Consider the following 14913-nt stretch of genomic DNA (forward strand, 5'->3'; position numbering starts at 1 on the left):
CCTATAACTCATCCCAAATCCCTTCTCCCTCCCCTCCCTCTGCCTGCATCTCAATCCATCACCCCCTCTCCCAGGGTGTTGGGGGGTGTGTGGGAGGCGAGCCTGGAGTAAGGTTTGTGTGAACACGCAAACCTCAGGTGCTGGTTCCCATCACAACCAGCCTTTGAGCATCTGCAACAACCTCTGAACGCCACAGAGTTGCTGATAACTCAGCCTGACCTCCATCTGCAATACCCCCCTCCCTGAGCTCTCCCACATAGCTCCAAGAAGGAGTAACCCAAACCCACGTCCCAAGGGTGCCTTTATGTTTAAACCCACAAAGCTATTTTTGGTCTGTTTATGATCAGATGTATTTAAACAGAGACTAATTGCACCAGCACAAACTTGTCCTCACATAACTTCATTTTCATCCAGACAGAAGCTTTTCAAGCAACAGCAACCAAAGCCTTTCAATATTTAATCAGCTGCATGGCCTGGAAAAGCAGGGACCAGCAGCAGCTGCCTGGTGCAGAGCAGGCGAGTGGGGGGGAGTGCTCCCACCCTCACCAAGCATCTCTCCATTCTGAGAACTTGCCTCCTTTACAAATTTGCTGTGGAGAAAGCCAAGCAGGAGCCCTGTTTCAGCCTGCTGCTTTAGCTCCAACAGCTTTCAAACAGCATGGTTTTGAAGCACCTTATTTTTCATTCCTCTTTTCCAAATTCTCAGCTGCTTTTCAGGTGTAAATCTTTCTTTCCTGCCGATGGCTGGGAAGTTGCTGTGCTCAGCGCCCTGTAACTGTTAGCCAGCAGGACTTGAGCTTTCTCCCACTTCTTTCTGGTTTTAAAGCAGTCAGGGTGTAAGCCTTGGGTACAGACAAGGCTTTGCAGAACTTGCAGGGGGGTGTGTGTATGTGGAAAATTAGGCTTTTCCTAATCTTTCCTCATTCCCTTCATGCCTGTCCTTCGTGTGTCAGGGGGATTACAGGAGCTGAAAGGACATCAGTCTTCTGTGGGCTGGCTCTGCAGCATTCAGGGCAGACTCTGTTGGTGGCCACCATGCTTAAGCAGAGTTGCTTGAAAATAAAGCCCTGAGAAGGAGTACCCAGCGACTCACTTTAGTCAGTGGTCACACCAAATGCCTTCTGGTCAGAAATGGTCTATGAGTGTTCCCTGCCAGAGACCCCCAGCCCTGCAAACTTCCCAGTCCCCAGCAGTCCCCAGCAGCCCAACAAGGCTCTGGCTTCTCGCCCTCCTGCTGCTGGGCACCCTGGGCTGGAGGTGCCTGTGCTGCCCAGCAGCCCTGGGCACCAATCCTGCCCAGCAGCCCTGGGCACCAATCCAGGCATGGCCACTTTACAGGCAGTATCTCTGATGGTTTGCAGTGTCTGAGCTACTAAGAACAAATGATCCTCTCTTGCTACAATTAGAAAATAGATACTAATAAACAACCCTAAACCCCCTTATCTAAAAGAAGGAAAAAAGCACCAAAAGCATATTCAATTAGTGATAAAAAATAAATACAAGATTAATTAAAATTTTGCTGCTCTGAATTCCCATCCTCTGGTTCTGAGAATGCAAAAGGCATTCCCCCTCTTCCCAAGGGTGGCCTGACATCAGAGCAATGCCACAGTTCCCAGAGGGCCAGTGAATTGCACTGGTGATGGCAGGATTCCTCATGCATCTGCCTGCCCCACTGGTGAGCCTTGGCTCACCAGGAAGGCTCAACCTCCACCAAGACTAGCAGTTTTGGGTCTGTATCACAAGTGAAAAGGCTCCTCAGCTCCTCCTGAATGTGAGGAAGTCTGACTTTATTAACAGCGGCTGCACATCCAGAGAAGAAACCACTGGGATTTCTCAATCTGGGTCTGCGTATAAATCATTTAACACCTCATTTACACATGCTCATAATTAATGCACACTAGATCCCTGAAATGAGACAGTCCTAATAAAACATCTGTGAATTTGGGCAGCAAGTGCATGTGATGTGGGGGTGCAGAAGGACAAATGTACCCCCCCCTACCAAGAAATGGCTGATCTCACTGGTGCCCACTCTCAGCTTCAGTAGAAGCAGATGAAAGGAATTTAGGTCAGATTTCCTCCTTTGAAGTGGGCTGAAAGCATTTCAGAACCAGTTGCCACTTGCGAAAAGCCCACACCTCTTGCCGCCCCAAGCAGCCATCAGCCCAAATCACCCCTGCTTCTGCTCCCTCCCATCTATCAGGGCAGAGAGACCCTTGGACTTTGTGTACAGAGTGGAATGATCACTTTCTGTGTTTATGACATTATGAGGAGCAAAATCCCAGAGCAATTTTATTTATTTTACTAGATTTACAGCCCTGAGACTAATATCAGGATCCGGCCATTCAGGATAGCTTGTAAATCTAAAAGAACTTTTGTCCATTAGTATGAGTGTCTGGTGCAACAGATACTCTGTGCCAAGTACAGCTGGCAGAGAATTTTGCATACATCCATTCTTGTCCCCCAGTCCCTCAATTCTCCTCATGGAGTCATCCAATTCAATCTGCCTCTAACCTCGTACTCTGGCTGTGGTAATCCCCCTGTGAGATATCACTGGGCTTGATGGAGGACCATCACTACTCGTAGAACTGCAACATAAATCTTTGAGATTCCTCAAAGAAGTCACCACCACTTCCTCTGTTGGGGTTTCCTCTGAGTGCCAAGGCAGAGCAGAGACACCAGGACAGTCCTGCATGTCTGAGAATGGCAAGGATATGAGTTCAGGAGGTCAGGAACCTGTAAGCAGTTAATTAGAGCAGTTAATCTGCAGCAGTTTGACCACCTGTCGTAAAGGGCAAGAGAAATGTCCCATGGAGAAGGCAAGTTTTTCCCTGCTGCCTGGAGGGATGTGGTGGGACCAATCCCTGAGACAGGCTGTGACCACTTGTGTCCTGACAGAGGACCTGTCCTCAGTTTACCACTGCAGTACCAGATCTCAGTCCTTGAGAGTAGGATGGGTGTAAAGCATATCACATCCAGGAGTAGATTGGCTCCCATTGTACTTTCCCCGTGGTCAAAAATCTCCTGCAGGGATTTTACTCACCCTCTCACATTTTACAGAACATGCCACAGGCATTATCCTCAGGCCAGGACTGGGAAAGTCTCTGTGTTTCAGTAGTGCTCAGAGGACACCACTCTTCCCACTCACTGCCAGCCTGGGAGTATAGGGGGCCAAGGAGGCACCCACTGTGCTGGCAGCACGGAGAGAACCAGAGCTTGAACAAATCCATCCATCACCCAGTCAGGAGCAGATGAATTCCAGCTTCCTGCAAACCTATCTTCCACAAGAGCTGTTGTGAATCACAGCAAAACACCAAGTTTAACTGGAAACACTGAATCATGGAGAACCAGCTGCCGCACAGTCCTGCAGCATCTCCTGTAGGAGCCTGCCCAGCATCAGGCTTGCTGCAGTCCCCACACAATGAGGTATCCTGGAACTGTACCAGGCTTCTCTTAATCAGTTCTGATGTTGCCTGGGTCTTGGACTGGAAGAGATAGTCAACAGCCCTACTGACTGTCTCCATGTCACTCACAGCTTTGTAGACCTCTATCACATCCCTCTATATCTGTAGTCATATCTTCAGGTTTGTCACATCAAGGTGAGCAGAAAGCATCTCTGAAGACCTGTAGTCCCTCCATTTTAATAAGGCAGATTAGAATACCTTAAAACACTTACACATTTCAACCTCCTCCAAGCAAAAAAGGCCTTAACTTCTCCTACCTCCCTGGCATTAGGGCAGTCAAGAACATAACCAGGTGAGCTATGTCACCTTAGATGTGGGAGAGTCTATGATGTCCAATTGTAAAGATTCCCTGGGATAGTACTAGAAAACAAGAAGAATTGTCCTCAAAGTGGCCTGAGCTTCCCAGCTCCCTTGACTGGGCTTAATTCTCTTTCATAAGAGGTTCTTCCCCCAGTTTTAACCCAGCTCCTCTTTCAAACTCAACATAGCCAAGGGAATCTTCAGGGCCACCCTGATCCCCTCTTCCTTCTACCCCCAACACCAGTGTGTTTCCTCTGACATAAACGTGATCACTAAGTCATGACTGCACGGGAAGAACAAACAGGCTGAGCAGATGGGTTGTGCGGGAGGAAGCCCTCATTTAAAACGCAAATAGCTGGTGGTAATTTAGCAGATGTGGTAAGAAAAATCTGGAGAGACAAACATGAGGTGACTGGATTCCAATTTCAATCAAATAATGTGGAAGTCTCCCTGGCAAGGAAAGGTTTCATCTTCCATCTCCTTGATTACCTTGCCCTGAAGAGATGATGACACTGATGCCAAGCGCCATCACAGGAGTATTCTTCACTTAGGATCCCCTATGACTCCCTGTCCTCACCAAATGGATTTTTTTCACAAGGGAAATCCATCCTTTATAACCCAAATGTCCCTGAGAAAAGACTAAAGTTAAGTTAAAAGGAATAACATTCATTAATCCTGTAACACATTCAATTCTGTTTCTACCCAGAGACAAAGACTTCAGTATCTGTCCTTCACTTCCCCAACATTAAATCAAGCTCTCTCAGGAAATAACTGCAGGACATTACAGAACTCTCTACATCCAGCATATTGTAATACTCATTTGGCCCTAGAATTTCATCTTGGCAGAAGTACCAAAATTATCACAGATGGGTATGATTATTTTCTCTTTATAAATATTACAGAGTCATTAATTAAATGTAGGAAATTAACCCTTCCAGGCAGCACTGCAGCAGGGATCAGGAAAGCACAGTCACCACTGGCCAACATCCCAGACTGAATGTGGGAGAAAAGTCAAGTGCACAAACACCAAACTGACAGCAAAGATACTCTGGCATCAACATTACTGCAGGTTTTAGAAGATAATCTAACAAGAAAAACAATTTATAGAAATTTCTGGCACTCAGAAATAATATTCCAGGAAACAGGGAATGAAGGATTTTCAGCCTTTTGAAAAAAGCCATGGTGTTTTGGTTAAAGGACACAAAAGCTGTCCTAAGAGGATTTCCTCACAGATACAATCATCAACCCCCCAAAGACAACAAATTGGGCAACTCCTGCACTCTCTCCTTCTTGCACAGTGCTGGGATTCAATCACACAAAGCCCCTTCCACTTCCCTCTTCACCCACTCTTTGCCAGACACAGATTTGGCACAAAAGATTGTCACCCTGAAACACATGTGAAACCAAACCCCAAGTCAAAACTTGCTGCTAAGGAGGGGGGAATCTTTATATTTAATGTAACTGGTGCTTGAAACTTTGAAGTTTCTTTATAATAAGCACAAAACCCAGAGTGCCCCACTCTCAGTGTCACAATATCTAAACAACAAAGGGTAGGAAATGTGTGAGTTTTTAGCAAGTGGAGGTTTCTGTATGAATACATCATGAGAGGAATATTTTTATAAACAAGTTATATCAGCAATGTTCTCCAGGAGTAGTTTTTAACTCTGCCTGTCATAAAGAAATCCAGGGGAAAAAAATTGTTTTGGTATCCCCGAACCGTATTTTGTGTCAGTTTTTGGGTGAAACACAGGTCTACCAAGAAGGTCATGGCTTTGTACCCGTCAGAAAAACTGCCAAAGCTTCACTGCTGTATTTTTCCTTTGTTTGTGTTTTTTTTTTTTTGTGTGTGTGGGTTTTTGTTTGTTTGTTTGTTTGGGGGTTTTGTTATGTACAGACCTTTGCAGATTCAGTACAGCCAGATTGCAAAGGCTGCTCTTAGGTTTATTATTTCCCTGATCCTCTTTAAACAAGGGCCCTAAATTCATCCCTAGTGTAAGAGCTCTGCTGTCACTCGACTAAGAAGCAGGACGCCCATTTTGAGAGTCCTGTGAGATATATTGACTGGCAAACCTCTCATTTAGAGTAAGCCAGTGCCCAGGACACCAGATAGCTCATGGTCCCAGCAGAGTGTAGTCCAATGAGACCCTCTTCCTCCCAAACATCTTTATCTGCACCTCTCTATATAACACATACTGGCAGAACCTAGGGGACTGGTTTCAGTGAGAAATTCACTTAGACTTAATGACAGAGACAGTCTATTAGCTAGAAAGGTTGAGAGGTTTTAGGGGCAGGAATTTATGAATGACTTCCCATAACTCCTGCAGTAACAAGTGCAGGGCAGAAAAAGCAACACTCAGGTAGCAGCTCACCTAGGACTACCCCATGGAAAGCATCAGACCAAGCTGGAAATCCAGTAAGAAAAAAATATGCAGGCTGAGCAATGGAACTGCATGTGAGTGAGAGCTGGTCTGGCTGCCCAAGCACACACATTGATCCGCTCGGTTCCCAGACTCTCACCAACAGTAATTAAACTGCTTTGATGAGCACTGACCCCTGGAAAAGCTTCAATACAAACCAAATGAGCTTCACTGTTTTTTCTGTCTCTTTTTCTGCTCCCCTCCCTTTGCTTTTAACCCATTAAGCCATATTACTATTGCAGCAGGACTGATAGTCCAGAAAGAGACCAAAGAGAAAAGCATCATCGCTTACCAGAACTAGGAAATATTTCATCACAGCCATTCACCAGCCATTTCCCCTCTTTCTAGCCTGTGGAGCTGCTCCTGGAAGGGTCACCCCTTTTTGCTAGGATGTCACAAGCCGGAGATTAGAAGTAAATGCTCTGCAAGCCAAGCAGATCATCCCACTGCGACCACATCCAGGTACTGAATCATGAGCAATGGAAAAGTCCATCAGCCAGCAGAAAACACAATCGCAGGCACACACCCCCAGCCACAAAGCAATAGGAGTGGAGGGAGGCTGGAGGCAGCAGGGAGAGCAGATGGGAGGGGGGTGGCTTGGGGGAACCAGGCAGAGGGCGATGCTAACGTGACAGATGTGTTGACTTTAAGTTAAACAGGAAATTGAGGATGTTCGAGGCAGGGAGGAAAGACATTAGCTCACGTTAAAGGCAAAGACTTTCCCTGGTCTTTCCCTTCTTTGCTTTCCTTCTTCCCTCCAGGCTTTCTCTGGTGATTTCTAGCCCTACCCTCACAGGCAGAAACAAGCCAGGGGTGACACTGACTCTGCTCGAGTGCCTGGGCAAGGCAGGAGCTGCAGGGCCAGCCACAGAATTTCCCATCCTAGCAGTGAGCTGGGAGACTGCTCATTTATTCCCTCTTCTACTCAAGCTCCCCTGACATTACTTAAATGGCATCCTCCAGATGATGTGAGTAAAAGAGGGAATGATGAACAGCAGGGTGAGGCTTTCAATTTGTCCCAGTTCTGGGCAGGGGAAAATAAAATAGGGTCAAAATCCTGACTTAGAGTATGTAGCATAAGCGGCAGAAAGTAGAATAAATTGATTTAAATGCAGGAATAATAAAGTGCCTTGGTGCACTTAACTTCCCCATGAATAAACCTGACTTTCCTGCAGTCCAGAAAAAGGGTGAGGCTGGGGGATGGCAGCTGTATTATGAGGGTCCACAGGGTTAGTATCCAGGGGAATGTAACTCCAGGACAAGGTGGCAAGATGTCCAGGCAGCAACAGAAGGCAAAGGGAATCGGGGAAATCAAACCCCTGCACCGATTTTAGTTACAGCCTGGAAAACTGAGTGAAGTTTTGAGCTTTGAGCTAGATCCCAGCTTCTAGAGACTAATGGAGGAAAAGAGTGGCTGCACCACAAGCCCATAGATAGAAAACCAGAAGTGGCAGCTAGCTCACTCTCCCACACAAGGACCCTCTTCCTGCTTCACAGGCGTGGTCCTCTTCCCTGGTTTTTCCACTGCCAAAGGCACCAGAGGAAGAGCTCCTTGGCATCCTACACCACAAGTGGGTGTCAACTACAGCCCAGCCTGCACAGCTGAGCCTTTCTCATTCATCTCCCCACCAAAGCTTTGTCCCAAGACCCACATGCAGGGGTGACAAGAATGTCTCTTCTATGGCATGTACAGGCCCCCAGTGACAGGACTCCTTTTTTTTCTAGCAGTTGTGCATAAGTAAAGGGCAGAAATCTGTTGTGGGCACTTGCCCCATAACTAAGTGGAATATTCGGGTTTTGGTGCAATCCAGCCTGCCTCCCTCCCTGCATCCCATTCCTCCCCAACCCCTCACTGTCCCTGAGCTGTGTTGTTGGCCTCCCTTCAACATTTTAATGGAGTATTGACAGCGATCCATTCGCACTCCAAACAGATGAACCTGACTTGCATCCCCGGAACTGCATTTGCAGAGCCAGCCCAAGCAGGTGGGTTTGGAGCATCTCCTCGGATGTATCGGCTGCAGTTCCAAAAGCATCCCTTTTTCTGGTTCGAGAAACAGCTTGGAAAAGTCTAGCGAGGATATTACACTTCGGGAAGCTGCTGCTTCGGGTCTTCTGTCCCTCCTCCTACCTGCTGCCAACTCCCTCGTCTCTGCAATTATTTATAAAGCTCTGTGTTCTTTCCTAATCGGGATGTTCCCTTTTGCCTTGCACGTCACTCCTGTGTCACTCTGCGTCTGGGCCTCTGGTGACCTCTTGAAGTGCTTGGCAAGGCTGGCAGCAGCCAAATGAGTCATCAGCAACCTGCTTGCACCTACCTCCCTCTGGCCATTGCCCCCCTGGCTCCCACTGAGCCCGGCTGCAGCCAGGGAGGCCTGGGGGAGTTTAAAGCTGTCTAATCTCCTGGATAATTCATGGAAAGAGGATTACCCATTCTGTGCAGAGACCGTAACCTAAATATAGACCAGCCTTCCCCTTGCATTGCAGCTCCTGTGGCATGGAGACGTTTTCCCTGCACTGCTTAGGGGTTAACTCTGCTCTTGCTCAAAACTGGGACAACCTGCTTCTAACCTGTGGAGTTACAGTGCCATAAAACCAGGGTTAGTAAAGCAGAGGCAAGACTGTGCTCTTTGAACACCAGCAGGATCAATGCAGACTCATCCCCACAAGCATATTTTCTCCCTGATAAATGTCAAACTCCTTTGGGGGGCGGGGGGTGTCAGGGAATATATTGTCTTACTGTATATTTGGAAACCAGTGCCATGATCCCAAACTACAGAGCCTGACAGTAATGTATTGGGAGGATAGAAGGGAAGTGCTAAACTCAGATAATCCCGTGGCAGGTTACAGCAGCCTGGCACAGGACCTGGCTCTGCTGCCCACCCTGGGGCTCTCCCAGCAGGTCACCAGGAGCTGGATTATTCCCACTGAGGGAGGGGACAGGTATTTACCAGGGAGCTGGTGAACAGGGAAAGCGATAGTTAACATTAGGATAATTTCCTTGCTTGCACTCAAAAACAGAGGGATAAAGTTGGGAGCTGCAGAAGATATTCCTGATGGATTTAGCAGCTTCCTGGGAGACCATGAGTCCATCTTCACCCTCCTCTCACTTTTTTTCTCCTCTCTGCCCCAGATGGTGAAGTGAGGTCTGACACAGCCACCACAGGTTCATCTTTCCTAGAGTGTCTTTTCTTTTTTGGCTGTTAAAAGTCCTTATGGGACTTTAGTCACCGTAACATTAAAGCATTCATTAGCACAGGAGTAATTCCATAATCTCTTCAGAAGAGAACAATTTCAGAGGTTCAGCTCATGATCTGGAAAATCAATTTGCTGGCTTGGCAATGCAGGAAGAGGATTTTCAAGGCTGGCTTTGGCTTCCCCAGAAGGACTGTTATCATCTCTGGGACTTGGTGGCCAGGAAGGGGCCACCCACAATAGCTCTGAGGGGAGGAGGGAGGACCCGAGGGCTCTCATTTGGCTCAGGCAAGGAAAAGAACTGGACTCATGCTGCACCAATTCCAGGATGAGCCTCAAACCCCAGACCTGCCTCACCAAGTTTTGCCCAAATGTGTGCTGTACAGGTGGGACAGCATCACCATGAATCATGGTGGATTTTCCTGCCTTTTTCGTCTCTCACACTTCATTTTACCAAAAGTAATGCTCCCAGCTCAGAGCAAGAAAGGGATGTGTTTTCATCATTCTGCCTTTTCCCTGCAGGTACAGGCTGATCAATTCCTGTTTTGAAACAAAACTCCTGCACCCTCTGCACCAAGCACCAGCCCGTGTGCTCTTCTCCTTGTAGGATTTTTCGTACCCTTTTTGACTGTGCTGTCAGAAGCTGGGGCCCACACCCTTCCTGCAGACATGCAGTCAGATTTTCAGAAATCATCTGCAGATGCAAGGCTGACTTTTGGGAAGCACCCAGCTGTGCACTTGCAACTTCAGGGCTGCATCAGAACCTGAGTGGGCTTCCACATCCAGCTCAGCTCCTTCAATCAGAAGCTGTCAGGTACCAGAGACTTTCATTTAAAGATGTTACAGAACACAAATGGGTTCAAATAGCTACTTCATGGGACAGACCTCTCAGAACTGGGCAAGCTGAAGTGGAAAGATGTCTCCTGTTTACTGTTTTCTGTGTCTATCTTTAATGCTCCAGAAGGGTTCCCCCAGCACTCACATCATGCATTTGCAAAAGTGGATTAGGAAAACCTAAGGCATCATTGCAGATCTGATCTTCAGCTGAGTCCATCTAATAATGGTGGACATGCCTTTCACAACAAAGCCATGAAGAGGGGAAACACTGGGAGGTAATAAGGGCCTCATGGATCTCTTGAGACCCAGAGTCTCCCTGTAGGTGCTGCTACCTGTGGTAGCTGTCTAGCAGTGAAGGGAGATGTTCCCCTTCTCTTTCTGCTGGAGAGTGGAAGAGAGCTTTACCATCGTGAAGAACTAGAAAAATACTTGGATGTTGCCTCTGTTCCCACTCCTTCCTCCAGGTTATCCTGACCATGGACATCCCACTGCATGAAGTGCTTGGGTCCCATGTCATTTAAGGCAGAGGCACCAAGGTGTATTTCCAAATGCACAGCAGAACATCCGGCTGGATGCCTGGGATGATCAGTGCAGCACTATTGTACATTCAATATCTGGTTAAGTAAGACACAGAATTAACCCTTTTCCTCTCCCTTCCCCCAAATGATAACACCAGGGATACACAGGAGACACGAAACAGCAATTTTCATGTCATGTCAGACACAAGATTTAATCTCATCCTATCTGGAATTTCTACTCTGACTCCCAATGGCAGGAGACCCCTTTAAGCTCTAGCATGTGCTTAGAAGTGCCTGACCTAAACACAGTGAGGGATCCTCCTCGGCACACACAGAGCACTGCATGCTCCTCACCTACACATTATTATCATCAGACTGTTACTCTTTTCCATTTTTTCCTGAGACGAGGTCATCCCTGACAAGTAATATCCTCGTGGAGCCAGTTCTTACCAATTATTTGTAATGGAATCTTGGTGTTATGGATCATATTGCTGCAGTTTGACACATGTAATAAAAATTTCCCTTGAACAACACTTGCCCTCTACAAGAAAAATAGTCCTGCAGAGATGTGTGCCTGGATGTGTTACAGGGTGTGCAGTGAGCACACACACACATGCACGGGAACTTCTCGCCACAGAACCCGCATCCCGCGACAGCTCCCAAATCGCTGCTTTCTCTCTGTGGCTTCATTTAACCCTTCCTAACAGAGGAGGTCGGAGAAAACTAACTGCAGTTTTTAGCTTTAGCTGCAGATAAGCTCTCCTGGAGTCTGGGGAGGAGGATGAAGGGAGGACAATTACAGTGGGTGCGGCACCGGGGCCGGCGTGCGCGGGCACCGGCACCCCCCCCCACAGCCCTGGGGTGCCACCACCCACACAGTCCCACACAGCTCCATCCGGACACGACAGTCCCTGCCCCCAAGCAAACACCTTCTCCTCCTCCCCACGAGTCCACCGCAAACTGAGCACACACCGGGAGCACTCCTAAAAATTGCTTCAGCCCAACTTAAAACTCTACAGCGCAGCAGCTCCTGGCAGAAAGCGAGGGCAGCGTAACGGGGCTGGTTTAAATTACTCGCCCTCGACTGCTCTGACCCCTCCAATGCCATTAAGCTAAGGGGAGTCCCCACAGTTCCCATCGATCCATCCCAACTCCGACACCGACTCTGCGCCCTTGAGCATTTTTGCTTTCGGTGCCACCTTTTGTTTTAGTTTTCTGCAGAGAGCTTTCCCCTGCCCCACCCGAGCTGCCTCCCAGGCACCGAGCCCCCACGGGCTGCCAGCTCTCACCCCTTTTTCCGCAAGGCAGAGGGGAGCGACGGGCTCTTACCTCGGGCACCCCAAGTTGTCGGCGGAGCGGCTGCCGGGGCGGCGCAGCGCGGCGAGCGGCGCAGCGCGGCTCTGCGCTGGCATCTCCTCTAGCAGTGATGCAGTCCTACCAGGAGCCGCATGCCAATGATGCGGCCCAGGGGATCCCTGCCCAGGAACCCCAGCGCTGGGAGGGAGCCCAGGGCTCCGTGTCCTACCTAAATCCACGCCGCCCCCAGCCCGGCTGCGGAGCGAACGCGGAGGGAGCGTGCGGAGGCTGCCGAAGGGAAGGGGAGAGAGCGAGGAGCTGCACAGCAGGCAGAGAGAGAGGCAATGCTTGTGTAATTTCATCACGGTAATGAAATCCAACCCAGGGTCTAAATTTTGCAGCTCTCTAGCAGAGTTCTTTATTACATGAGGGTATTTTTATTTCTTTTTCTAATTGCTGACATACAGGAATGTTTCTAGCTGTAAGCAGAGGGGAATCCCAGCATGACTGGGCATCCTTGGTCTCTCCACTTTATATATTAGACCATTGCTACATTTGAGACCCTTCTCCCCAGGATTGCTAAGGACGGGGCATGTTTCAGGGATAATCCTACTGTGGGATAAGCCTGTTCTGTTTAAAATCCCCTTGTGTTTATAATTTGGGAGTCCTTTGCCAGAAGAGTAGCAGGAAATATCCTACTGTCCATGCAATTTCGTGCTTGAAAGAGACCATGTGGACACAGCAGCATGGAACATAGTCTGCCATGGAAATCCATCCACATAATTTTGTGTTATTAAAAGAGATAACCAGTAACATGAGGAGGTGTCTTACTGAAGAATAACACATGCAGCTCCTAACCAAAAAAGCCTTGTCAGTGTATATGGGGGGCATGTTCACACCCTGCAACATCTCTCCATGCAGAGATGCCCAAATTAGTCCCCATAATGAGAGCAATAAAGATTTTCACTGACAGCTTTCCACTGCTGCTTCTCCTAACCTAAAACTGAGGAGGAGCATGGATCCACAGGCTTCTGAGAAAGGAAATGGGGATGGATTTACAAGGCAGTGTGAATCCCTTGTACTTGAGCAAAGAAGTGGAACTGAAAGCCCAGACACCCATCCTGGGTCTGTCAGCAGGTAACCCCTAGAAAGCTACTTTCCCACTCAGTGCCTCAGTTTCCCCTCTTACTCCTTGTTACTCTTTTCCATTTTTTCCTGAGACGAGGTCATCCCTGACAAGTAATATCCTCGTGGAGCCAGTTCTTACCAATTATTTGTAATGGAATCTTGGTGTTATGGATCATATTGCTGCAGTTTGACACATGTAATAAAAATTACTGAATCTCCAGCTCAAGTGTGCTTGTGCTTGTAATTATTGACAGTATTCCAAATTGGGCCTGTAAATTTTCTCTTTATCCGATGGCTTGCTGATACAGTTCCTGTGACTGCACTGGTGGCATCAGTTCCACAGGAAAAATGCAGTAGGTGATTAATTCATTTTTTTTTTAAACACCCACTCATTTAAAAATTGGAACTTAAATCTAAAGTTCAGCTTTATTCTTCCTCGCATAATACATTAGCTTAATTGCATTTTGTGTTTGGTACAATGCACTGATTGCTTTGATGTGGGAGCACTTCAGAAGTCAAATTATTACCAGCACTCCTGTGTGCTACAGGCCAAGTATCAAGGCCTTGGCAAAGCTAAAAAGAGCCAGTCTATCACCGTGGCACTGAGCACTTTTTGCTTGCCTGTCACCATTCCTCTGAGTCCTCCAGCTCATTAATACTTCACATTCTTCTAAACGTGGGAGCTCTGTTTGCAGGTTTCAGATCTGTGTGTGGGTCATACTCAGGAAGCACAGCACTGTTCATACTGTGCTCCCCTGGAGAGGGCTTGGGGCACTCCTGGAGATGCTCTCCCAGCTCCATCCCAGTTGCTGTTGGAAAAAGGCTGCTCTGCCTCATGTCACCTTCTGCTGGCAGAAGAAATTGGCAGTGAGGAAAGATGTGGCAGGCTGGTCAAATGAGCACCCCAGTGTCCCTGCTGGGCTTTTCCCAATTCCCAGAAAAATCCCTGCATCCACTTTGCTTACTGCTTCCCATGCAGGATAGATCTAGTCCAGTTAAATTTGTACTAAACCTCATAGCAGAATGAACAGAGAGGGAGGCAATAAATCTGGGAGGCATTCCTTACCATTGCATTGTGTTTATCAGTGTTTCTAATTACCTCTGTGCCCTACTGTGCTTCTCTGTTAATCACTGCTGCCCGTATCCAGGTACCTCAGCCAGGGAGAGCCATTTTCCGTAGTGCCATATGGTGCCGGCAGGGAACCTGAGCCTCACGGGCTGCCTGACATCCAAGGCACTAGGATGGGGAGGCATAACATCTTTCTGTTCATAAGAGCACATTAATGAAATCTGCAGCAATCCAACTGTTTCAGAGCTGCAAGAAGTAAATGGAAAACAAAGCAGAGCTGCAATGAATAAGGAACTGTCATGGAGATGAATAAAATTATGTAAGCTCTTATGTCCCAGGGAAATAGGTGTCTGTGTAAAGGCTGCAGGTGTAGTTATCAACATGGTTCCACAGGCAAAGAGGGCTTTATCTAATCCTATAACTCACTGAGCAGCCCCAGACCTCCTGGGGAGCAGGGTCAGACGGGAGATCTGGCCAGTCCACATGGGTGGAGCAGAGCCCCACAGCCACAATCAAAACATTTTCCTTTTTTTGTCTCACCTACAGCATCAGGGGGAATTTTTTTGCCTCCTTGCATGAACAAGACACCAGGGACTCTTGCACTGAGGTGCAGATCTGGGCGCACCAGGGTTCCCTCCTTCAGGAGTCCTCGCATGCTGTGGGGAGGGTGTACAAGGGAAACTGAAACAAAAGAA

The 14913-nt window shown here is 47.9% G+C and overlaps 1 protein-coding gene across 2 annotated transcripts in view; it reads right to left on the reverse strand.

The window, feature by feature from the left end:
- Positions 1 to 12333, reverse strand: part of SV2B (synaptic vesicle glycoprotein 2B) — a 64908-nt gene extending 52575 nt beyond the window's left edge. Inside the window, exon 1 of one of the 2 annotated variants that reach the window (XM_018069668.1) lies at positions 12055 to 12333. The gene's annotated coding sequence lies outside the window, so the exon portion shown is untranslated. Of the gene's footprint in view, positions 1 to 6470; positions 6618 to 12054 lie in introns of those variants that run through there. The other variant, XM_018069669.1, reaches the window with a different exon arrangement.
- Positions 12334 to 14913: the final 2580 nt, after the last annotated feature.

This window comes from Manacus vitellinus, unplaced genomic scaffold (assembly GCF_001715985.3).
Source record: "Manacus vitellinus isolate BGI_N305 unplaced genomic scaffold, ASM171598v3 scaffold_16_pilon, whole genome shotgun sequence".
NCBI classification, from domain to species: domain Eukaryota; kingdom Metazoa; phylum Chordata; class Aves; order Passeriformes; family Pipridae; genus Manacus; species Manacus vitellinus.